Genomic DNA, 27,000 nt, shown 5'->3' with positions numbered 1-27,000 from the left:
CCTCAGTCCCGCGGAGAGGAGTTGCACAGGCAGTTTGAGTAGCTTTGTCAAGGTGATATGTTTGTGATGCAGTATGAGATGCGATTCTCGGAGTTGGCCTGTCATGCTATCTGGTTGGTTTCCACAGACAGGGAGAGGATCAGGAGGTTTATAGATGGCCTCACTTATCAGCTGTGATTGCTTATGACCAGAGAGAGAGTGTCTGGTGATACTTTTGATGAGGTTGTCAACATTGCTCAGCAGATTGATATGTTTCATAGTTAGGAGCGGGTCGAGAGGGAGGCCAAAAGGCCTCGTGGACAAGGGGATTTAGTGGTGTTCCTTCTGGGGGTCAGTTACAGCACGGTAGAGGTCATCCTTTCAAGCATGCTCAGATGGCTCGCCCAGTGCACCAAGGTGCATCATCCGGTCATGGGACCCATGGTTATTAGCAGGGCCAGACATCATTCGGTGCGCTACCAGCTCAGAGTTCGTCTCATGCACCATCAGCACAGGGTTCATCTGTGTCATGTCCTTCTAATGGTTATACCAGTGCTCGGGGTTTCCTTCAGTCCCTAGTGGCCGGTAGAGGTTGCTTTGAGTGTGGGGATTTGGGTCATATCAAGAGGTATTGTCCCCGCCTAACGGGAGGTTCATCTCAGCAGAGGAGTCAACCTTCGACTTCAGCACTAGTTCCTCCACCACCCGCCCAGCCAACTAGGGGTAGAGCTCAGTCAGCTAGGGGTCATCCGAGAGAGGGAGGTCGATCAGGGGGAGGCCAGGCCCATTTATATGCCCTCCCAGCCAGACCAGATGCCATCACTTCAGATGCTGTGATTACAGGTATTGTTTCAGTTTGCCACCAAGATGCCTCGGTATTATTTGAACCATGGTCCACTTATTTATATGTTTCCTCGTATTTTGCTCATTTTCTAGATATGCCCCGTGAGTCCTTAGTCTCATTTGTTCATGTATCTACTCATGTGGGCGATACTGTTGTTGTGGACCGCGTATATCGGTCTTGTGTGGTGACTATTGGGGTCTGGAGACCCGAGTGGACCTTTTACTGCTCAGTATGGTTGATTTTGATGTGATATTGGGTATTGATTGGTTGTCTCCATGTCATGTTATTCTAGATTGTCAAGCTAAGACGGTGATGTTGGTGATGCGGGGGTTGCCAAGGGTTGAGTGGAGCAGTTCTATAGACTATGTACCTAGTAGGGTGATTTCATATTTGAAGGCTCAACGTATGGTTGAGAAGGTTTGTCTATCCTATTTGGCTTTTGTGAGGGATGTTAGTGCAGAGACCCCTACCATTGATTCTGTTCCGGTGGTACGTAATTTCCCGGATGTGTTTCCTACAGACCTGCCGGGCATGCCGCCTGACAGGGATATTGATTTTGGTATTGATTTGGTGCCGGGCGCTCAGCCCATTTCTATCCCACCGTATTGTATGGCACCGACGGAGTTGAAGGAGTTGAAAGGATAGCTTCAGGAACTCCTTGAAGAAGAAGGATGGTTCCATGAGGATGTGCATTGATTACAGGTAGTTAAATAAGGTCACAGTCAAGAACAAGTATCCTTTGCCTCGTATTGATGATCTATTTGACCAGCTTCAGGGAGCGAGGGTGTTCTCCAAGATTGATTTGAGGTCTGGGTATCACCAGTTGAAGATTCTGGATTTGGATATTCTTAAGACAAATTTCAGGACCCGATATGGCCATTATGAGTTCTTAGTGATGTCTTTTGGGCTGACCAATGCCCCAACAGCGTTCATGCATTTGATGAACAGTGTATTCCAGCCCTATTTGGACTCATTCATTATTGTATTCATTGATAACATCCTAGTGTACTCTCGTAGCCAGGAGGAGCATGCTCAGCATCTGAGGATTGTATTATAGAGATTGAGAGAGGACAAGCTTTATGCAAAGTTCTCCAATTGTGAGTTTTGGCTTGGTTCAGTAGCATTCTTGGGGCACGTGGTGTCCAGTGAGGGTATTCAGGTGGATCCGAAGAAGATAGAAGCGGTGTAGAGTTGGCCTAGACCGTCCTCAGCCACAAAGATTAGGAGCTTCCTTGGTTTGGCTGGCTATTATCGTCGGTTTGTGGAGGGATTTTAATCTATTGCATCTCCCTTGACCAAATTGTCCCAAAAGGGTGCTCCATTCAGGTGGTCGGATGAGTGTGAGGAGAGCTTCCAGAAGCTCAAGACTACTTTGACCACAACTTCAGTTCTACTTCTGCCATCAGCTTCAGGTTCTTACACCGTGTATTGTGATGCTTTGAGTATAGGTATTGGATATGTTCTGATGCAGAAGCGTAGGGTGATTGCCTATGCCTCGCGCCAGTTGAAGACTCTTGAGAAGAACTATCTTGTCCATGATCTTGAGTTAGCAACTATTGTACATGCCTTAAAGATTTGGCGGCACTATTTGTACGGGGTTCATTGTGAGATCTATACCGATCACCGGAGTTTACATCACCTGTTCAAGCAGAAGGATCTTAATTTGCACCAACGGAGATGGTTAGATATTCTCAAGGACTATGATATCACTATTTTGTACCATTCAAGGAAGACCAATGTGGTGGTCGATGCTTTGAGTCGCCGGGCAGAGAGTTTGGGGAGTTTAGCATATCTTATAGCAGCAGAGAGACCTTTGGCATTGGATGTTCAGGCCTTAGCTGGCCAGCTTGTCAGATTGGATATTTTGGAGCCGAGTCGAGTATTGGCTTGTGTGGTCTCCAGGTCTTCTCTTTATGACCGTATCAGGGAGCGTCAGTATGATGACCCCCACCTGCTCGTTCTTCAGGATAGGGTTCAGCGAGGTGATGCTAGAGATGGGACTATTGGTGATGATGGCGTGTTGAGGATGCATGGACGGATATGTGTACCCAATGTGGATGGGCTTCTGGAGTTGATTCTTGAGGAGGCCCACAGCTCGTAGTATTCCATCCATCCGGGTGCCGCGAAGATGTACCAGGATTTGAGACACCACTATTGGTGGAGGCGAATGAAGAAGGATATAGTTGGGTTTATGGCTCGGGGTCTCAACTGTCAGCAAGTTAAGTATGAACATAAGAGACCGGGTGGTTTTCTTCAGAGGTTAGAGATCCCAGAGTGGAAATGAGATCGAATCACCATGGACTTCGTAGTTGGGCTCCCACGGACTTCGAGGAAATTCGATGCTTTTTGGGTTATTGTGGATCGGCTGACCAAGTCCGCGCACTTCATTCCAGTTGGTACTACTTACTCTTCAGAGCGGTTGGCTCGGATTTACATCCGAGAGATTGTTCGCTTGCATTGTGTCCCAGTTTCCATTATTTCCGATAGGGGCACTTAATTTACATCGCAGTTTTGGAGGGCCGTGCAGCGAGAGTTGGGTACTTAGGTTGAGTTGAGCACAACCTTTCACCCTCAAACGGACGGACAGTCCGAGCACACTATTCAGATATTGGAGGACATGCTACACGCTTATGTCATCGATTTTGGGGGTTCATGGGACTAGTTTCTGCTGCTCGCGAAGTTTGCATATAACAACAGTTATCAGTCGAGCATTCAGATGGCTCCGTACGAGGCTTTATATGGAAGGAGGTGTAGATATCTAGTAGGATGGTTTGAGTCGGGTGAGGCTAGTCTCTTGGGTACAAACTTGGTCCAAGATGCATTAGACAAGGTGAAATTGATTCAGGAGCGGTTTCGCACGGTGCAGTCTAGGTAGAAGAGCTATGCGGACAGGAAGGTCTATGATGTGTCTTTCATGGTCAGAGAGAAGGTTTTGCTGAAGGTATCACCCATGAAGGGTGTTATGAGGTTTGGGAAGAGGGGAAAGTTGAGCCCCCGGTTCATTGGGCCTTTTGAGTTGCTTCAGAGAATAGGGGAGGTGGCTTATAAGCTTGCCTTTGCCACCCAGCTTGTCGAGTGTGCATCCAGTGTTTCATGTTTCTATGCTTCGAAAGTATATTGGAAATCCATCCCATGTTTTGGACTACAGCACGGTTCAGTTGGATAATGATATGACTTATGATGTGGAGCAGGTGGCCATTTTGGAGTGGCAGGTTCGGAAGTTGAGGTCAAAGGATATAGCTTCAGTGAAGGTGCAGTGAAGAGGTCAGCCTATGAAGGAGACCACCTGGAAGACCGAGCGGGAGATGTGGAGCAGATATCCACACCTATTTGAGGCTCCATGTATGTTTCTAGACTCGTTCGAGGACGAACGTTTGTTTAAGAGGGGGAGGATGTAATGACCAGGCCGGTCATTTCGAGAGTTACATCCCCATTTCCCCCATTTCTGCTTATATTGTGTTCTTCAGCTATATTATGATATGTCGGGTAACTTGGTTTGGGTCTGGAGTGATTTCGGAGTGAATTGAGACACTTAGTCTCTTTATTAGAAGCTTAAGTTAGAAAAGTCAATTGGATGTTGACTTATGTGTAAACTATCTTGGATTTGAATTTTGATGGCTATGTTAGCTCTGTTAGGTGATTTTGGACTTAGGAGCGCGTCCGGAATGTGATTTGGAGGTCCGTAGTGGAATTATGCTTGAATTGGGGAAAATTGAAATTTTGGCGATTTTGGTCGGCAGTGGAAATTTTGATATCGGAGTCGGAATGGATTTTCGGATGTTGGAATAGGTTCGTGGTGTCATTTTTCACGTGTGTGTAAAATTTGAGGTCATTCAGACATGGTTTGATAGGTATCGGCGTCGGTTGCGAAATTTGGAAGTTTAGAAGTTCCTAGGCTTGAATCCGAGGGTAATTTGGTGTTTTGATATTATTTTGGGTGATTCGAAGGTTCGACTAAGTTCGTAGGGGTCATATAACTTGTTGGTATGTTTGGTTGAGGTCCCGAGGGACTCGGGGTGATTCCGGGTGATTAACGAAAGAATTGGAGTTTATGAAATGCAGCTGAAGCTGCTGGTTCTGGTGTCTTCCGCACCTGCAGAGTGGGAGCCGCAGGTGCAAGCCTGCAGGAGCGACTGACGAGCCGCAGATGCGGCCATGGAGAACCTGGGCAGGAACCGCAGGTGCGAATATATTCCCACACCTGGGAGAGTCGAAGATGGGGGCAAGCATGCCCAGGTGCAAGAGGGAATCCGCATGTGCGAGGTAATTTCCGCAGCTGCGATGATCGCAGATGTGGTCGAGAGTCGCAGAAGCGGTCCAGGGGTTTTAAGTGACTTTTCTCAGAAGCGGTTCTTTGTCCTCATATGCGGCATCGCAGAAGCGACAAAAGGGACCGCAGGTGCGGTTTCACTGTGCAGAACGTATAAATAGAGGACTTCGAGATTTTTCCACATTTCCACAATTTTGAACTCGAACTTTGGAGCTTTTGAGGTTATTTTTGAAGGAAATTCAAGGCTATTCACTGAGGTAAGTTCCTTGAGCCTAATTATCCTTAGCTATGGTATTTTTCCGTTGATTTCTCACCTAATTAGTGGGGTTTTGGAGTGAAATTGGGGGTTAGGGCTTGGGATTTTGGAGAGTGAATTTTGGAGATTTGAGAGACCAAATGATGTCGGATTTTGATGAATTTGGTATGGTTAGACTCATGAGTGAATAGGCTTTCGGATTTTGTGACTTTTGTTGGATTCCGAGATGTGGGCCGGGTTTGAGCTGATTTTGAATTTTGACTATAATTTGGTATTTTTCTTGTGGAATTGATTCCTTTAGCCTATATTGATCGTATTGTATTACTTGTGGCTAGATTCGGGACGTTCGGAGGCCAAATTGAGAGGCAAGGCCATTCCGGAGTAGGACTTTGCTTGATTTGAGGTAAGTAACATTTTCAAACTTGGTTCTGAGGATTCGAGACCCCAAATTATATGTTATGTGATTGGTCTTAGGGTGATGCACATGCCAAGTTACGGGCGAGCGGGCATGCACCATGAGAATTGTGACCTGGGTGATTCCATGGCACCGTTTAGTGACTTTATCCTGTTGATTTCCATGTTTTCATCATGTGATAAAGTAGTTGAGTTGTAGATCGTGCTAGATATCATGTTTAAGCTTTGTGCCGGTATTGGTTGGACCCTTAGCGGTCATTTCTTGTTGTCATCTCACTAGTTTCATTTACTATTCCACACTCAGTCATGATTATGCATTTTTTTTATCATGTCTCAGTCTCAGTTATTTATTGATTCATCGTATCATTTTCCAGGTTATTTTCATGACATTGTGAGCCCGTGGTGAGACTGGAGAGGTAGATGACTGAGTGAGGCCGAGTGCCTGGTTATGAGTGATAGTTATGGGATCGGGTTGCACGCCGCAGCGGTTATATTGATGATTATGATAGCGTTTGGGCTATAGGAGCCCCTCCAGAGTTTGTAACACACCCCCAGTAAGCGCGAATGATATTATTGGGGGATGGATTTCCCTGGACATGGATTTGTCCGAAGAACTTGATACCTGGAGATGGATTTCTCCACAGGGTTGAATTGCCTTTTTTCCTCGGTACTGGGTGACTTTTAGTCAGTATTGTATATATTCCGGGATGGATTTCCCTAGGTCGGATGGCCATATATAGTACCGAGTGGTTGAGCACTTGAGAGTGGGAGCATATGGTTCATTTCATACGGTCAGTGCATTAACATGTAGAGGATACCGAGTTGTATATTATGCACTATTCAGATCTGCATTTATTTTACTGCCTTACACTGTATATCTGACTTGAAAGAATGCCTACGATTCTGCGTATTTATTTTTGTTATATCTGTTGAGGTTGAGTCGTCACTACCTTTCAGTCCAAAGTTTGGACTTGTTAATTACTGAGTTAGGGTACTCACGTTACTGTCTGCACCTTGTGTGCAGATCCAGGCATTTCTGGTCACGGCAGCGGCTGCTGATTTTTCTGCATTTAGAGTCAGGGATTTTTGAGGTAGCTGCTCGACGTTCGCGGACCTTTATTTTTCTCTTCCTTAGTTTATTTGTACTTTTGAGTTTATTTTAATAGACATTTTTGTGGACTATGTTTCGGTTATTAGACGCTCATGTACTTAGTGACGCCCCGATTATTGGGACAGTTGCATTGTATTTTGGGTAGATTCTGTGTTCAAATGGGCTTTTATTAATGTTAAATCCTTTCGCTGTTAATTTCAAATGATATTTTTACTGTAATGGGAAAAGATGTTGGATTTAGGCTTGCCTAGTTTCATGATAGGCGCCATCACGACATGTTAGGTTTTTGGGTCGTGACATAGTGACACCAGGTTTTGGGAATGTTTGTATCAGAATTTGCTAGATTTTTAGTATTGTATTAAACATTATATTTTCAAACTTAAAGGAAATCGTGGGTTATTGATGTTGTTGGCTTGCCTAGTACTGAGATAGGCGCGATCACGACAGGTTAGGATTTTGGGTCATGACAGTAATGGTTGCATAGGGTCTCTACAAAGAGACTTTAAGTCCTACTGGGAAGTGGAGTAGTATTTTAACTCTACCTATATATTTTTCTCGTATGCTAACCCTACATAAAACAAACAAACTGAAACTACTACTACATCTAAGCAAAACGATGGATAGGACTCCGATCAAGAAAGTTGTTGAATAGTCACTCCATGGTTCACCCGTTAGTCATAATATTTTGTACCAAGATCTTAAGCGTGACTTTACTAAGCTAAAGTGTGAGGTTAATGAATTGCTTGAGAGGGTGGTTTGTGACTCAAGCATTGATTACCTAAAAAGTGTCATGTTGGAGGAGCATCCGCTAACATCAATTTATATCATGCTTGATGATATGCCCACAGCATCCGTCCAGAATGGAGCTAAGAGCAATTCTATTATTGTTAACACTAGTGACACTAAATCTGCCTCCAAGACCACCAAGTCTCCCTCTGTGACCCAGAATATTGAGTAGTCCATGCATTATGAAGTTTTCTCTCAAGTTGTCCTTTGCTTATGGTGATATTTTTCTAATAATCTATGAAGTTGTCTACCCCTTATGGTGATGTTTTTATTGATCTTATTATGTTTTGGTGATGTTATGAAATCTCATATTAATGAAACTATATTATTATGTCTTTGAATCATTTTTTTACTTAAATGATCGTTTGATTCCAGTTAACAAAACAATCATATTGTCTTCAAAAGTGTAATTGTTCGTTTGATGCCTAATACAATGTAAGAACTAAGAGTAGCATTTGTAAAGATTAATTAAGTCCTCTAGAGGTGGTCAATATTTTGTCAAATTAAGACAGCACATTGAACTTATGACACCAATCTTGGACAGTAAGAAAATGTATTGTCAAGAAATATGTAAAAAACTTAAAGATATTTGAGAATAGAAGAAGTACTTATGAAGCAAACTTCCCAAGTTTTTGTCAAAAGAAGGAATGTTTTTAGAGATGAATCAAACAATGTCCAAAATCTGACATTACTACAATTTTCCAGAATCAAACAAATGTGAAAAATTCATCTAACATTCCAAACAGTGTCCAAAATCTGATGAATATCATGAATCGATGTAGTAAGGTTTAAAACAGATGCAAAATGAATCTAACACTTATAACTACTTAATATCTAGTCAGTAGATGATAACACTTTGACACTTAGAACTAAACTTTTCAATTAAGATCCAACAATATAGACAAAACATTCAATTCATAAGGGAAAAAAATAGTTTTATTAATAATCAAACTGAATAATTTTTTGATATCTTCATCCCTACAAACATTCTAGCTAACAACACAGATGAAATAACACTTGCTCCATTGTCACCTTCAACCCCTATACCACTTTCATCTACAAACAAATTTGAAGATGGTTCTTCACTATCAGCATTTTCCTCTTAGAATTCATTGAATGCTGATATGGCTTCATCATAAGACTTGAAGATACTTCCTTTGAAACCTATAACCATAGAAGCACACTCACACCAAGAGTTGTATAATCCAGGCTTTTTACCACGAAATACCACATACACCTTTGATGCCGATATATTATCAGCTTGACAACTTTTTCTGAACTCATTGAACGTTGTTATGGTTTTATCATACGATTTGAAAGTCTTGAAAATGCCACCCTTGACACCAGAAACCATAGGAGCACACTGATACCAAGAGTTGTATAATTCAGGCCTCTTACCACGAAATACAACATAGACTTTCGAAGCATTATTCCTCTTACCGTCCCCCATTCCTTAATCTAACCCTTAACTCTAAAAGAAAGATTAGATATGAAGAAGGAGAAAACAAAGATAGAAAAATGAGGGTTGGAAAAGCTTCTTAGGTGAAGCACTATATATTTAAGAGTTTAATGTTAGAAAGTGACCAATGCAAGATGGGTATAGTAGTTTAATTTTATATGTATTTTCTCTAGTATACTATGTGTATATTACAATGTATTTCGTTTGGTATAGTATGTTTATGTGCATTGAGTGATTTATGAAAAATGATGTAGCCATGCATGTGTATATGTGAAAGAAGCCTTTGGAAGGTAATAAAATTAAAATAATGAGAGAGAATTGTCTGAAAAATTGAATTAAAATAAAAATCTACTAAATGGTAGAAATAAAAAACGAAAATGCAAAATTATCAATTATGCCTTCAAAAGCCGTGCGAAGTTACCATAATGCCCCCATTTTGGACATTTGGACCATTATTAGTGTGGCCAAATATATTTTCTTATTTACAGAGAAACGAGCATAAACTCAATAGTAGTGTTTATTCATGTGGAAATAAAAAGAATGTGAAACAAGTGACGTTTGACATTAATTCTTGTAATTTATTACCTGTGAATCCTAATCAACTATTCTGTTACCTGGATATGGGTGAGATTAATTAGTTATAGGAGATTAATTTTATGGGCTCTACCAAATAAGTGGAAAACTGTGGTTGAAAGACTTTTTGGCTGCCAACATTGTTCTTTGCTTTTTTATTGTAAGGGCAAGAGGCGCCAATCTTTTTTCTTCTTTTTTTTTCCCCGCTAATCAAAACGTTTGTATTTCATTTTTATAAGTTTTCTTTCTCAAATATATGATTATTAGTAATTTAAACGTTTTGTTTTGTGATAATATTTTAAAGATGAAATTTATGTAATTTTAATTTTATTTGAGTATCTATTTATTATTTTTAATACTCCTTTGGGTCTTTCTTAAGTAGATGAAACTTTAATAAACATTTTTGTGTCACGATCCAATTTCACTTATAGGTCGTGATGGTGCCCAACATCACCGCTAGGCAAGCCAACTAGTGAATTAGACATATTATTCACCTTTTAATAAGTTTTCGAGCAATTAAACTTTACTTACTTGCAAGATTCAAGAAAATAAAAGGTTTAAATAAATAAAACCAAAGTAATAATTCAATATCACAATTCCACTAGTGTGTGTGCCAAGATCTGGTGTCACAAGTGTATGAAGATATAGTAATATATACAAAATTCTAAATACTGTCTAAACATAAAATAGACAGAATACGAATACGAAGAGAGGCACTAGGTGTTGCGGAACGGCTCAGAAAAAGTAGCTCACCACTAGGCCTCGGGATATTGGGGATGCGCACATGTAGGACCGTCTGATGCACCTGTCTGAGATCCTGCACAAAATGTACAGCAAGTGTAGCATGAGTACGTAAACAATGTGTACCCAGTAAGTATCAAGTCTAATCTCGAAGAAGTAGTGACGAGAGGTCGACTTCGACATTCACTATGGGTCAATAATTATTCAAATACAATTATAAATAAATACTGGACGTGTAAATAAATTTAAATCTTCTCAACAAACAAGAGCAAATAATTCTTTCACAATTATAAAATTTTCAAATAAGTCATTCCTTTTAAAAGTTGTAATCTTACAAGCCACAACAAAATATCAAGACACCAAGTATTATTATTAAGCACGATTTATGTCGAGGTTGTACGGCCCGATCCAGAGTGATGTGTACACTATCGAGGGACGTGCGGCATGACCCATAGATGCATCTATCTACTGACGAGGCGTTCGGTCTGCTCCACAAGAAGAGAATGATACTTTATAAGCATTTGACTTAACGTGATTAGGGATTTATATACAAAGTAACACAAATTTTATTAACTACCTTTCATAATTTCTCTAACAAGTTCTAATATAATTTAACAAGTATGGTGTAAAAATTCCAAATAGTTCATGCATTGGGTCCTCGTCACCTCGTACATACGTAGCCCCCACAATTAGAAACAAATATTTATTTACAACACCTATGGGGTAAATTCCCTCTTAGAAAATTAGACAAGAGACTTACCTTGTCTCAAAACTCACTTCCCGGTCGCTATTTCTCGCTAAAGCCTCAATTTGGAGCCGAAAAATCCGAAAACAAGTCAAATATCATATAATTTAATCAATACATGCTCAACAATTCGAAATTAAATTATTAGATTATTAACTAACCCAAATTGATAGAATTCCTAAAATTCACCCCAGGCCCAGGTGCCCGGATTCCGAAAGTTTTTGGAGAAAATCGTCACTCATAACCTTAAGAACTCAAATATACAATTTTCATCCCATTCCATAACCATTTTCGTTGTTAAAATCTCATTTTTATCAAAACCTAAGTTTTTCATCTAAACCCACAATTTTCACTAATTTACAGGTTAAAATCTAACCATAATCTATGTATTTAACTCACAATAGGTAGAATTAACTTACCTCCAAGTTTTTAGGTGAATACCTATCTCAAGAAGCTCCAAAATTGCCCAAGAATGAAAAAGATGGGCTCAAAAATGGTTGAGCCCCGTTTTAAAACATTCTGCCCAGCAGGTTTTTCGCACCTGCGAAGGAAGAGCCGCATTTGCGGTACCACACCTGTGGTGCAATGTCCGCTTCTACGGAGTTCCTCAAGACCAGCGAGGGCCGCTTCTGCGGCTGGCCAAGCGCAGGTGCGAATGCACCAGAAGCTGGAAGCTTCAGCTGCTGCTCATAAGTCCAAACTTGGTCCGAGCCTCGTCCGATTAACACCTGAGGCCCCCGGGGGCCCGCTCGAACATACCAACAAGTTTGAAACCATAAAACGGACTGACTCGAACCCTCAGAATGCATAAAACAACATCAAAACTAAGAATCATGCCCCAAACAAAATTTATTCAACTTAGAAACTTCAAGTTCTTCAAGCTTACTCTGAACGTGCCGAAACATACTTAAATTACTCGGAATGACACTAAATTTTGCGTGCAAGTATTAAATCACCATACGGAACTATTCCCAGGCTTGGAATTCCAAAGGGACCTCGATTACTCCAAAACCTACTCCAAACCAAATTTGAAGAACTTTAAACCTTCAAATAGCCAACTTTCAATATTAAGTGTTGAAACACTCCCGGGTCGTCCAAACCCCGATTCGAACATACGCCCAAGTCCAAAATCATCATACGAACCTATTGGAACCGTCAAATCCTGATTCCGATGTCATTTATACAAAATGTTGACCGAAGTCAAACTTACCCTTTTAAAGCCAAACTAAGGATTTAAGTGTTCTGATTTCAACCTGAACCCTTCAAATTCCTGAACTAGCCATCCCTGCAAGTCATATAAAAGTAAAAGTACATACGGGGAGTCCTAATTAGGGGAACGGCGTTCTAGAAGAGAAAACAACCGGTTGGGTCGTTACATTCTACATCTCTTAAATAAACGTTCGTCCTCGAACGGGTTTAGAATCATATATGGAGTGCTGAATAAGTGTGAATATCTGCTCTGCATGTCCTCCTCGGCCTCCCAAGTCTCTTCCTCGACTGGTTGGCCCCACCACTGAACTTTTACCGAGAAAATCCTCTTGGACCTCGATTAGCAAACTTGCCTATCAACAATGGTAATTGGCTCCTCCTCATAACCCAAGCTCTCATCTAGTTGAACCGTGCTGAAGTCTAACACATGCGACAGGTCGGCATGATACTTCCAGAGCATATATACATGGAAAACCGGATGAACTCCCGATAGACTGAGAGGCAAGTCAAGCTCGTAAGCAACCTCCCCAACTCGTCTCAACACCTCAAATGGGTATATAAACCTTGGGCTCAACTTACCCTTCTTCCTGAAACTCATGATTCCCTTCATCGGCGAAAACTTCAAGAGAACTTTCTCGCCCACCATAAATGATAAATCACATGCTTTCTGATCTGCGTAACTCTTCTGTCTGGACTGTGCTGTATGAAGTCGCTCCTGAATCAACTTTACCTTTTCTAAGGCATCCTTCACCAAATCAGTACCATATAACTTAGCCTCGCTGGGCTCAAACCATCCGATGGGCGAACGACATCGCCGACCATATAAAGCCTCAAATGGAGCCATCTCAATGTTGGATTGGTAACTGTTATTATAAGCAAATTCGGCCAAAGGCAAGAAACAATCTCACTGACCTCTGTAGTCAATCACACATGCCCTGAGCATATCCTCCAAGATCTGAACTGTCCGCTCTGACTGCCTGTCGGTCTCCGGATGAAAGGCTATGCTGAGCTCTACACGGGTCCCCAATCCACTCTGTACTGCTCTCCAGAAATGTGAAGTAAACTGAGGGCCTCTATCTGATATGATGGAAACGGGCAGACCATGCAACCGAACTATATCCTGAATATAAATCTGGGCCAACCTCTCTGAAGTATACGTAGTCACAATCGGAATGAAGTGTGCCGACTTGGTCAACCTGTCGACAATGACCCAAACTGCATCAAACTTTCGTAAGGTCCGCGGCAATCCAACTACGAAGTCTATAGTAATGCGCTCTCATTTCCACTCTGGTATAGTCATCTGCTAAAGTAGTCCACCTGGCCCTGGTTCTCGTACTTAACTTGCTGGCAATTTAGGCACCTAGCTTCATACTCAAATATGTCCTTCTTCATCCGCCGCCACCAATAATGTTGCCTCATGTCGCGAAACATCTTCGTAGCACCTGGATGAATAGAATATTGATGTTTGGCTATAATTATATATTTTTAGTGCATTACTTACCTTACATTTAGGTGCTTTAATGTTAAATTATACTATATTTGTGTTATATTGAGTTTATTTTATGTGTAGGTACGTTGAAGACGAAATTGGGAGCAAAGTAGAGATTTTATGTATATTTTATGCACTACAAGAATGGCTTGTGATTATTTGATGATGAAAAATATTATGATGTCATGATTGGGTGATGATTGAAGACAAAATTATTTAAATGATCCAAGTGAGAAATTGACGTGACAACAATTGGAAAGCAAAGGAAAAGAATTGCAAAAGTTAGGCATAAATCAAATTGAAAATGAAGCAAAGGCAGCAGGCGAGGCGAGCAAATTTCCTTGTGTTTGAGCACGCGATGCGCGGGTTGATGCGAGGTGCTTCGCCATTTCGCGTGGCGATGAATGGTCCGGGTATTAAGTCCATTTTTTATCCTTTTTGGTTTTGGACTTGTTTATTTTGCCTAGAATTTTATCCTACACCTATAAATAGCCCTTAAACACAATTTTTAGATGAGGGGAGACCGAATTTGGAGAGACTTTAGACGAAGCAATTATGCGTTCTAGGGTTGTGGTTGTCATGAATATTGAAGTTTATTAATTATATTACCGTTAATTCGAGTTATCATCTTTGGTTGTTTCTCTAATTCTGTGCATAATTGCTTAATTGTTTGGCCAGCAGTTCAGTTCTATTTACTATCTATGCTATGCTTGGGAAAGTCGTGTTTAGATTAGAGTAGAATTATATAACAACCCGACCAGTCGTTTTGCTTTCTAGAACCCTATTTCCCTAAATAAGACTTTCTGTACTTGCTTTTACTGATTTATGACTTGCGGGGATGGTTGGTTCGGGATTTAGAAGACTTTGGGTTGAAATCGGAACACTTAATTCCTTAAGGTTGGCTTGAAAGACCAAGTTTGACTTTGGTAAACATTTTTAATAAACGACCTCAGAATCGGGATTTGACGATTCTAATAGGTTCGTATGATGATTTCGGACTTGGGTGTATGTTCGTATCGGATTTTGGGTGACCCGGGAGCATTTTGGCGTCTAATAGTGAAAGTTGGTTCTTCAAGGTTTTAGAAGTTCTTTAAATTTGGTTTGGAGCGGGTTTTGGTGATATCGAGGTCCAAACGAAATTCTGAGATCGGGAATAGTTCTGTTGTGTCATCTAAGACTTGCACGCAAAATTTGGTGTCATTTCGAGTGGTATAAGTACGTTTCGGCGCATTGGAAGTAAATTGAAGAACTTGAAGTTATTAAGTTTGATTCAATTGGTTTTAGGGAGTGATTCTTAATTTTAATGTTGTTTTGGGAGTTCCGAGAGTTTGAACGAGCCCGTTTTCTAATTCTAAACTTGTTGGTATGTATGGGTGGGGCCTCGGGGACCCCGAGTGTCAATCGGATGAGGCTCGGACCAAGTTGGGAGTTTGGAGAAACAATTGAAGCTCCCAGATCTGTCATAATCGCACATGCGCTTGGTCAGCCGCAACTGCGGACTCGCAGGTGCGAGCCACGAGCCGCAGAAGTGAGAAATGCAGGGCAACCCAGAATCCGCAGATGCGGAAGATTTGGGCGCACTTGCGTGAGCGCAGGTGCGAGAGACATGGTCGCAGGTGCGGCTAGGCTCGCAAAAGCGGCCCTTCTTGCCCGCAGATGTGGAGCCTCACCAAATGAGGGAAAAGCACACATGCGAGGCATTTGCCGTAGGTGCGGCCCAAAGCACCGTAGGTGCGAAAGTCGCTGGGTAGTGAGGGCTCATTTAATACGGACTTAGGCCATTTTTATCACATTTTTCTCACTCTTGGGCGATTTGAGAACTTTGAAGGAGGGGATTTCGACCTAGCTTTGTGAGGTAAGTAATTTCTACTTAATATGAGTTAAATACATAGTTTAAGGGTAGATTATATTATGTAAATTAGTGTAAACCATGGGTTTAGGTAAAAACCTAGGTTTTTGATAAAAATGAGATTTAACCACGAAATTCGTTATGGAATTTAGTAAAAATCATATATTTACGTTCCTAAGGTTATGGGTAACAACTTTCTTTAAATATTTCCAGAATCCGGGCACGTGGGCCCGAGATGAATTTTAGGAATCTTGCAATTTAGGTTGGGTAATCACTTAAATGGTGGAATTATGAACTTTTGAACATAGATTGATTAGTTTATGTAATGTTTGACTAGCTTCGAGTCATTGGGCGTCAAATTTGGAGGTTTGAGCCATTCTTGAATTGGGGAGTAGACTTTGAGGCGAGATAAGTCTCCTTTATAACCTTGTAAGAGGGAATTAACCCCATAGGTGAATTAAATAAATGGTTGTACCTAATTGTGGGGGCTACGTACGTACGAGATGACGAGAGTCCGTACGTTGCTACTATTATACTATTGTTCGGGTAGTCTAGGACTCGTATCATGGTATACTTGGAATGTTTGTGCCTTTACTTGCTAAAATAATCACTTAGTCATGATAGAAATTGATAAAAGAATTATATAGGGTTATAAAAGAATTATATAAGGTTAAATTCACTTACTTGAAGGTTTGTATGAGATACTTGACTGTAAATGAGAAACTTGTGTTTTCTTGAAAATAATTATATTTGTGGATCGGGCCGAGCGCCTCGGTAGTAAATAGATGCATCTACGGTTTGCGTCGTTCGACCCTCTGGCGGTGTACAATTTAATATTATGTTGGATCGGGCCGTACGACCTCGGCATAATTGCGCATGCTAATTATTTGGAAATTCTCCATGATTTATCTTGCTTAAATGCCTTAAAATGTAAGTTGCTAAATAGTATTACTGAAATTTATGTTATAATTATGAAAGAAAGACTTATCTCTTCCTGTTGTTGAACTGACAGTATCATTCATGATATCCATGCTTAGCATAGTACTTTAATTATATTATTAATATTAGCCTAGTAAGTGTCAAGTCGGCCCTTCGTCACTACTTCTTCGAGGTTAGGCGGGATACTTACTGGGTACATGTTGTTTATGTACTCATACTTCACTTATGTACTTAATTGTACATGATCTGAGGCTGGTGCATCTAGTTACCCGTACGGCGTGCATACTTGATCTTGGACCGAGACTTCACGGTGAGCTACCCCCTCCTGAGCCGTTCAGCGGCATGCCAGAGTTTCTCTTTTGTTTTTATCTGTCTATTCTGTTTCAGACAGTAGGGTAGTCATCTTTTGTATATTCTACTAGTTGCCCACACACTTGTGACACCAGATCTTGGCACGTATTAGTAGACTTGGTTTTTGGGTTGTAATTCAATAGTTATAACTGCTTTTAGATGTTTACGTTTGTTTGCCTTAAAAAATCCTTTATTTACCAAATGTTTTAAAATAAGTAAAGCTAAACGAGAAATCACTAAGTTGTTCACTGTTGGCTTGTCCAACAACAACGTTGGACGCCATCACGGGCGGACATGGAGTTGGGTCGTGACAGAGAGCTTGTTTCTGAACCCGTGGCTTGGCGAAAGATTTAGCGGTTAGGATAGGAATATACCTAACAGTCTTGCTTAGTTGAATACCGTATTATATTCATTCATGATAGATTCAAGACCATAGGAATATAGGGTTGATATATTATGGATAGACGGATAGTATTGTGAGAACATGTTATTTATACAAATTATTCGATCAACTAGCAATCATAAATAATTTGGATTAACAGGTGTAATTATGAACTCAATAGGATTGATAAATTGACCACAACCCTGAAATTTATATCTCCCTTGGTTACGTGTTTAAATTTTGCAATAGTAGTTGTAATAGAAAAGTTAAACTTTAGATCATCTTGGACAGTAAATTAATTTTAGTTTGCTTAGTTAACGATTAATCTAAGTCTATGTGGGTTCGACATCCGACTTTCGAGTCACTTTATTACTTGACGGCCACGTATACTTGCGTGTACTTGGGGAACCAACAAGTTTTTGGCGCCGTTGTCGGGGACTTAGTTATTGATTGTTTATCTGAGTAAAGCTTTTAATTGATTTTTGTTCAAGTTTTTAATTTTCTTATTTAGTTAGTATTTTTTTCTTTTACTTACTTTCACATGGAATCTTGGAATGTAAATTGTTCGAATGATGGTTATTCTTATTTTGATGATCCTTGTCCATATTGTGGAGGACCCTATTGGTGGAAAATTGTTAGAATATTCCCGGGAGCGAGTTGTGCGCACAATCTCAATCCTTTGAGTGGAATATTTGTAATATGTGTGGTGGTCAAGATGGCCATTGGGATGGTTATCCTAATTCTTTTCATCCTTCTCTGAGCCCTTATTATGATCTTGCTAACAGTGTTTGTGAGTTTGATAGGGGCAATGAAATACAGGATATGGAACGTGATGCATATATTAGGGATATTCTGAGGCAAGTAGCAGAGTAACATGATGAACTCAAAAAAGATATGAAAATAATGAGGGAGGCAATCACAAGAATGAAGGCCAATATGGAAGAATTGAATGAAGAGAGAGAGAGAGAGAGTACCAGCAAGAAGAAAATTTTGAAAAAAAGGAGATTATGAGTCAAACTTGGCTGGTGGAACAAGCTGAAAGATTGGAAATATATGAGGCTCAACGTGAGAAAATTACAGATGGGATAAAAGAATTAATAGAAGGAAGAGCGGAATTGGGACAAGAGATCGAAAAAATTGGCATTGTTATTCATGACTTGGAAGCTCAATTGAATGCAAAGGTTGTTGCGTCTAACGCCCAACAAAATAGTTCTGAGTTGTGTGAAACTGAAGAGGAGCTTATACGCCAAATTGAGGAGATAAAAGTTGAGAGTCAATCATTAGACCATACTTTTATTGATGATGTCCATGTTGAGGAAACCACACTAGAGTCCTGTGAGGAAGTAGATAATGTTATATTTGAATACTCTAGTATGTGTACATATGAGGATGTAAATAGTGACGCAGATCTAGAGTTGGAGCACATTAGTCCTCATTCCATCCATTTTTCAACATTGTGTTTGGATGATGACATGGAAATAGAGTCATTTGAGCCTTTGGAGGAGCCAATGGACGAGGAACGGGGTGCTTACATTCTTGAATTCGTCGTGCCAAAGAGAAAGAATTACATACCTCATCCGAAGGCCAAGAAGTGTAGAATGTGAAATTGGTTACTTGGACCGATTACATTTGTCCCACCACCCCGAGAGCATAACAAAAAGCTTGAAGCCAAATTGGGGGCTCAATTCATAAGTTCGAGGTGGAGGCAAAAAGTGCTACAAGTCGTGTCGCGATATGGAAAAAGTTCAGTTTAGGGTTTAAACCCAGCTTCACTGCTTTCTTTTATTTTTATTTTTATATTATTATTGTTGTAGTGTTTGTTTTTGTTTTGTAGGTGTCACGACCCAAAATCCCACCACAGGCGTCGTGATGGCACCTAGTCTCTAAGACTAGGTAAGCCGATTTCAATTACATTTTGAAGCATTGTTTTTAATAGGTAATCAAAACTAACAGCGAAACAAAAGTGAATATACAACCTCCCAAGACTGGTAGTACTGAGTCACGAACTCTAACTGAATACATGGGATGATCACGAGGACCGAATATACAATATTGTTTGATTAAAAATTAACAGTACAATGAAATGAAAAGACTCCAAGGGACTGCGACAACCAAGCAGCTCTACCTTGAATCCTTACGGTCCCGCTTTAACTCTGCTCAAGTCCGATATCTCCAATCCTTGTCTCTGCACAAAAATGTGCAGAAGTGTAGTATGAGTACACCAAAGTCGGTACCCAGTAAGTATCAAGACTAACCTCAGTGGAGTAGTGACGAGGTACAGTCCAAGACACTCAATAGTCAACTAACCTGTGCAATATAGCAGTATACAAAAGTACTGGAAAACAACTAACAATGATAACAACAAAATCAACTAGTGATATAACATCAAGGAAACAAGAACATCATAATTATTGCACAGACGAATAAGAAACACAAGTAAAATTAATTAATCAAGTCCTTCAAATATAATTCCTTCACATATTATTATTTATGACAAGTATCTTTCGAATATACTTCTTTTAAATAGATATATTTTGAATATACTTCTTTCAAATAAATATATTTTTTAAGTAAAAGTCACCATGTGACACCTTATTTCACAATCATAAAAATTACGGGTCTCAGCCCACTTTCATATTTTCCACGGCACCTCGTGCCCATATTTCTATCAGAACCACGCGGACAACTCACGTGTCAATAATAAAATCATCATGTTTCACCCGGCACATCATACCCATATTTCTATCACAACCACACGGACAACTCACGTGTCAATAATAAATGTATATAAGATCCTCAAGATCAATTTAATTTCAATAAAGTAAGTTTACAATTTTTAAATCAAGTAAGAAAATCAACAAAGAAATGAATTTATTTTAGAAATTATTTGGGTGAAGAAAATAACACTTTCACTTAAATTAAAGCAGCAGTTAACTACTAATTTGGATGTAAAACTATTTAGTTCAAAAACATAATAATTTCTTTTATTTAAATCAACTCAATCATCGAAAATCAGTAAGAAAAAGCAGAAATATACTTCTTCAGAGTCACGTGCTAAAAAGCTAAAGCCAACACAATATAACTAGGAGCACAAAAACACATAATAATAAAGTCAACTAGTACATCACGGAAGAAGACAAGAATTTGCATATTAAATGAAACAAAATCACCCAAGACAAGAACATAAATAAAGAAATATCAACAGGGCAATCCCGAAGTACCGCCTCGTAGTCCCAAATCATAAATAAATTCACAATATCTCATTTCTTTATATCACCGCAGGAGCCTTCACATTTAATTTTAAAGAAATCATTTTTTCCCGAAATATCATCCCACGTTTTAGCCACCCTTATCACTTCGCATGACTTCTAATAGTTCCCCTACTAGCCACGCATTTCAAGCCACCCTTATCTCACCGCATGCGTTTCAACACCCTGGCCTTATATCACTGCATGACTTCTAGTAGTTCCCCTACTAGCCACACGTTTCAAGCCACCCTTATCTCACCGCATGTGTATCAATATCTCAATATTTAATCACACCACAAGTTCCCAAATATCACAGCATAATACAACTTGCACCTCAAGTACCCAAATATTACAACATTTCACAAATTGCACATCAAGTGCTCAAATCTTACAACATATCACAATTTGCACATCAAGTGCTCAAATCTTACAGCATATCACAAATTGCACACCAAGTGCTCAAATCTTACAACATATCACAAATTGCACATCAAGTGCCCAAATATTACAACTTGCCACAGAAATCAACAATACATTATTTTTCACAATAAGGAGCCACGGCTCGATCATAATGTGCACAACATCTTAACAAAATATTCGGGAGTGCACAACTCAACCGAATAATATTTCACAATTTGGCACTTTGCCTCAATATGATTCACGGCCTTTATAATTAAATACCAAATTTTCAACAACGTGAACTGAAGAGTAATTCATCTTATTAACTAAATTTTCCATTTTAATTATTTGTAGGTAACATCAATAATGAAAGTGTTTTCCATAAAAATGGCAACTCAAACAAACACAGAGTTCACATAAAAGTCAAGTGACAATCACACCAAATTATCATATAAAAATAAGCAAACAAAGAATAAGGCATGACAAATAATGGATTTAATAAGTTACAACAATTTTCCAACTAAATACTTAAGGGCGTCTACAAATTTCAACCGATATAATTTGCACATATAAACCAAGTACGTACTCGTCACCTCGCGTACATGGTTTTCAATTACACAATTTCCACATAAGACTCAATGCCTAAGGGGTAATTCCCCTACTCGAGGTTAGGCAAGATACTTACCTTTTTGAAGTTATGCCGATATTCCAAAATCGCCTTCTTACTTGAATTGGCTTCTGGACCGCTCAAATCTATTCAAATCAGTTGTATAATTTCATTAAAATTCATCAGAAACAATTTCGGATAATAAAACGTCGACTTAAAAATTATATCCAAAAAGTCAACAAAAGTCAACGCGCCGCTTCTCGGAACCCGATAAAATTTTCATGAAATCCGAACACCCATTCCGATATGAGTTCAACCATACCAATTTATTAAATTCCAATAACAAATCGACCTCCAAATCTTAAATTTGTGGTTTATGAAGTTTCTATAATTTTTCCCAAATTTCCATCTCAAAGTAATAATTAAATGATGAAATCAGTGATATATTCATGTATAATAACCAAATCCGAGTTAGAATCACTTACCCCGATGAATTTCTTGAAAACCCCACGAAAACTCATCTCAAACCGAGCTCCCAAAGTCTAAAAATAAAATAATAACCTAAACCTCGGATATATAGTACATCCTCTGAACTTCCAATGTGCGGTCCGCACAAAAATGGTGCGGCCGCACATCCTCAGCTCCTGCGGTCGCACAAAAATGGTGTGGCTGCACTCTCTTGGAACTGCACTGTTAGGATTTAGTATTTTGGCCAGAACTTTCTCTACAGATGTCCAAATTATGCTTTCTTTACTTTTCTGGAAACTAGACACGAAGGGCTACAACTTTCATTTTCATCTCAAAGTTCCTTGGAGATCAAAAGATATGAGCTTATGAAGTCGGACAAGCGAATCTAAGAGTTCTTGAGTGCGGCCGCACACAAAATTGTGCGGTCCGCGCACTCCACTGCGGACTGGAGTGCGGCCGTACCAAAATTGTGCGGTCCGCACAATTCCCCTGAGGTCCGCACTTCCCTTTTGCCTCAGCACTCCCGAAACTCATCCGGAACCTCCTGGACACAAACCATATATGAATTTCAATCATAAAACACGCTACGGACCTGCTCGCGCACTCAAAACACTGAAAAAAGGTCGTCTTGACCCGATATTGACCATGGTCAAAGTTCCAAATTTCTTAACTTTATTAATCTCTCAACCAATGACCCAAAATATACACCCAAGCCCCTCGGGACCTCAACCAAATATACCAACACATCCAAAATGCAATACGAACTTAGTGGAGGTTGCGGCCAAATATGCGCACCTGCGGAAAATCATTAATTCCCCCCAACTTCGCACATGCGCTCCATATTCGCATCTGCGACCACGCAGGTGCGGAAAAGACCTCGCACCTACGGACGTTGGCTGACCTCCTCACTTCCGTTTCTGCGGGCACCTATCAGCATCTGCGGACCCGCAGATGCGACCTCCCCTACGCACCTGCGAACCCAGCCTACCTCAACACTATTTGCACCTGCGAAGTCCCGCGCACGCCTGCGACTTCGCACTCGCAGCTCCCCCTTCTCTGGTGCGGAAATACTAGTACCAGCAGCTTCAACTGCTTTTTCCAACTTCAAACAATCCGTTAACCACTTGGACTCACCCCGAGCCCCTCGGAACCTCAACCAAATATACCAACAAGTCACATATCAACATACGAATTTAGTCAAACCTTCAAAATACTCAAAACAACATCAAAACACCAAATTGCCCTCGGATTCAAGCCTAAGAACTTCTAAACTTCCAAATTTGACAACTGATGCCGAAACCAAAAAAAATCACGTACGAATGACCTCAAATTTTACACACACGTCACAAATGACACCACGAACCTACTCCAACTTCCGGAAATCCATTCCGATCCCAATATCAAATTTTCCACAGCCAACCGAAATCGCCAAATTTCCAACTTTCGCCAATTCAAGCCTAATTCTACTACGGATCTCCAAATCACATTCCGGACGCGCTCCCAAGTCCAAAATTACCTAACAAAACTAATGGAACCATTAGAATTCAAATCTGAGATCGTTTACACATAAATCAACATCCGGTTGACTTTTTTAACTTAAATTTCTACTTTAGAAACTAAGTGTCTCAATCCACTTTAGAACCACTCTGGACCCGAACCAACTAACCCGGTATATCATAATATAGCTGAAAAGCACAAAAGAAAACAGAAATGGGAGAAACGGGGATGTAACTCTCGAAACGACCGGTCAGGTCGTTACACAAACCTTCCACGACCTCCATGTACACTTCGCGAACGCGAGACCATTCTCGAAAACGCATAAGAGGAAACCAGAACTAGAAATATTTGATGCTTCAGTTATAACACCAAGTCAAATTCTAGTTCGTTAACCATCCGGAATCCACCCGAGACCCCGGATACCTCAACCAAACCTACCACAAGTCCTAATACATCATACGAACTTAGTCGAGCCTTCAAATTTCATCAAACAACGCTAAAAATATGAATTGCACTCCAATCCAAACTTAATGAACTTTGAAACGTCGAACTTCAACAACTGATATCGAAACCTATCAATCACGTCCGATTAACCTCAAATTTTGCACACAAGTCATATTTGACATTACAGACCTACTCCAACTTTTGGAATTGGAATCTGACCCCGATATCAAAAGGTTAACTCCCCGGTCAAACTTCCAACTTAAAATTTCTATTTTAGCCATTTCAAGCCTAATTTAACTATGGACTTCCAAAATATTTTTCGGACACGCTCCTAAGTCCAAAATCACCATACGGAGCCATTGGAATCATCAAAATCCTATTCCTGAGTCGTTTTCTCAAAAGGGAACTCTCTGGTCAATTCTTTCCATTTAAGCTTCTAAATAAAAATTGTTCTTTTAATTTAATTCCGAATCTTTCGAAAATCAAACTAGACCACACCCGCGATTTATAATACACATTACGAAGCTACTCAAGATCTTAAGTCATTGAACAGGGAATAAATTCTTAAAACGGCAAGTCGGGTCGTTTACATTCTCCACCTCTTAAACATACGTTCATCCTCGAACATGCCAAGAATCTTTCTGAGGACATTAAATTACTGAGTGTATTCTTACACACCTACTCGCGGGTGATTCTAAGTTCCCGCAATTTAACACGGGTCCGACAATACTATCTCAGCTGAGATTATTCCTTTTTGCCCTCCTTTATAAACATTAAAGTCAATTCCTTACACTCCAATTAATTTCAAAAGGCCTGATTTTCCATATTAGCACACTGCATTAGTCTCAACCGGCGGTAGCAATTTTGTGCCTACACACATATTATATTTATACCCATAATCACATCTCTGTTCATAATAAATGTTCATAATTAATTCCATCATCCTTAATTAATATTATATTAACCAAAATCTCGTTTATTTTCAACATTAACAGCAACACGCGATGCATGAAGACCTCATAATTATTTATCTGAATTAACGAGTCGCATGTAACGCCACTTGGGCACTCACCTTATAGGCTAAACTCAATATTTACAGCACGAATATGGCTAAATATGCACAGAAACATATCAAAGAATTATCAAATAAGCCTAACAGGCATGACTCCCTATCAATACAATAGTACAAATTTTTAATTTCACAAAGGGGAATTTAAACACATAAACTTTCATCACAAGGATCTTGTCCTTATATAACTTCCACCGCGGCTTGTAACCCAATTTAAATATTTCACATCATATAAAAATGCGAGGATCTCGTCCTCAACTCTGAATCACAAGTATTTTGCACATTGTGCCAACTGAAATTTTCAATTTCCTTTCTTTCTTCTTTTCAAAAATAATTTCATAAACATAATGACCTCTTATACCGGTAGGGCATATAATTCATAAAATTGATTTCAATTATTCCGAAATCACATTGAAACCCAATGTAGAGAGTAATAGAAAGTCACATTTGGACTCATAGCCCATAATAATGTACAAAACAAAATGATACACACGGGCTAACACCATAAAATCTCCTAACAGGGATAAACACGGGAGTTCTCACCTCGATAATCGGAATCGAATCAAAATAAGAATGGTTCTCCTTTTATTATAAACTAAATCATACATGTAACTACACCATCTGGTGTATCGGCATCAGCCAATTCATAAAAATTATATCAACAGGTCGGGCCTCTATCTCTTAGGCACCCTCTACCCGCATATGCTCCACCCCTAACTCGCTATGCACGTGGAGTATTAACTAGAATAAAGCTTGTAGCTTGAGTGTTCTGATGAAATCCACCCATCCCAAGTCTGGGACAATTTCTCTTGATGTGACTAGTATCATCACACTGATAATAACCCCTCAGCGGGTTTGACTGCTCATACTGAGTCTTTGCTGGATAACTGGAATAACCACTATAAGAATCTCGTGTCGGTGGTGCACTATAAGAACTTACTGGAGCACCCCGAGTAATCTGATGTGCGGACTGAGCTGGCTGACTGCTCGAGCCTCCGCCATATTGGGTCATAGCTTAAGAGTAAAATCCACTAAATCCTCCAGAGTTTCGAGACATTTTGGTCTCTTTAGACTCATTTTCCTCGAACACGTTCTAACATCCTGGAAATCTCTACTACTTGCTGAAATGGAATGTCAGTATGCAATTCTAGAGCCACAATTATTTGTAAAATCATAATCGAGTCCTTCAATAAATCTGCAAACTTGCTCTCTAACTGTAGGAACCAAAATAGGTGTATGACGGACTAACTCACTGAACCTGATAGCATATTCTGACACCATCATGGTGCCCTGACGCAACAGTTCAAACTTTGTGCGCCACGCATCCCGGAGAGTCTGAGAAACAAACTCTTTCAAAACATCTCTGAAAATTGAGTCCAAGTTGGTAGTGTTGCATCGACTGGTCTATCCTTTTCATAAACTTGCCACTATTGATACGACGCTCCTGACAGCTGAAATGTAGTAAAGGAAACTCCGCTCACTTCTACAATACCCATGGTACGGAAAATACGGTGGCACTTTCCTAGAAATCCCTAGGCATCCCCGGCAGGTGTGCCACTAAAGTAGGTTGACTATATATCTTAAACCTCTTAAGCCCCTTTTGTTCTTCTTTTAATTCCTATGGCCTGACCTCAGACAGGATCGGAATAACAGGTTGTACCGGCACCACACCCAGAACCTGACCAATGTAAACATGTTGCTATATAGTACGGGCGGTAGGAGTCTGAGCTCCTCCCCCAATCTGTGAAATATTTGGTGCAACGGAGATCAACCCTGCTTAAGTTAATGTACCAAACATGTTCAGGAACTGTGCTAAAGTATCCTGAAGTCTGGGGGTAACAACAAGTGCTTCTGGTACCTGTCCCCCAACC

Source organism: Nicotiana tabacum, chromosome 17 (genome assembly GCF_000715075.1).
Source record: "Nicotiana tabacum cultivar K326 chromosome 17, ASM71507v2, whole genome shotgun sequence".
In the NCBI taxonomy this organism is placed as follows: Eukaryota; Viridiplantae; Streptophyta; class Magnoliopsida; order Solanales; family Solanaceae; genus Nicotiana; species Nicotiana tabacum.
Note: the sequence above shows the minus strand (reverse complement) of the source record.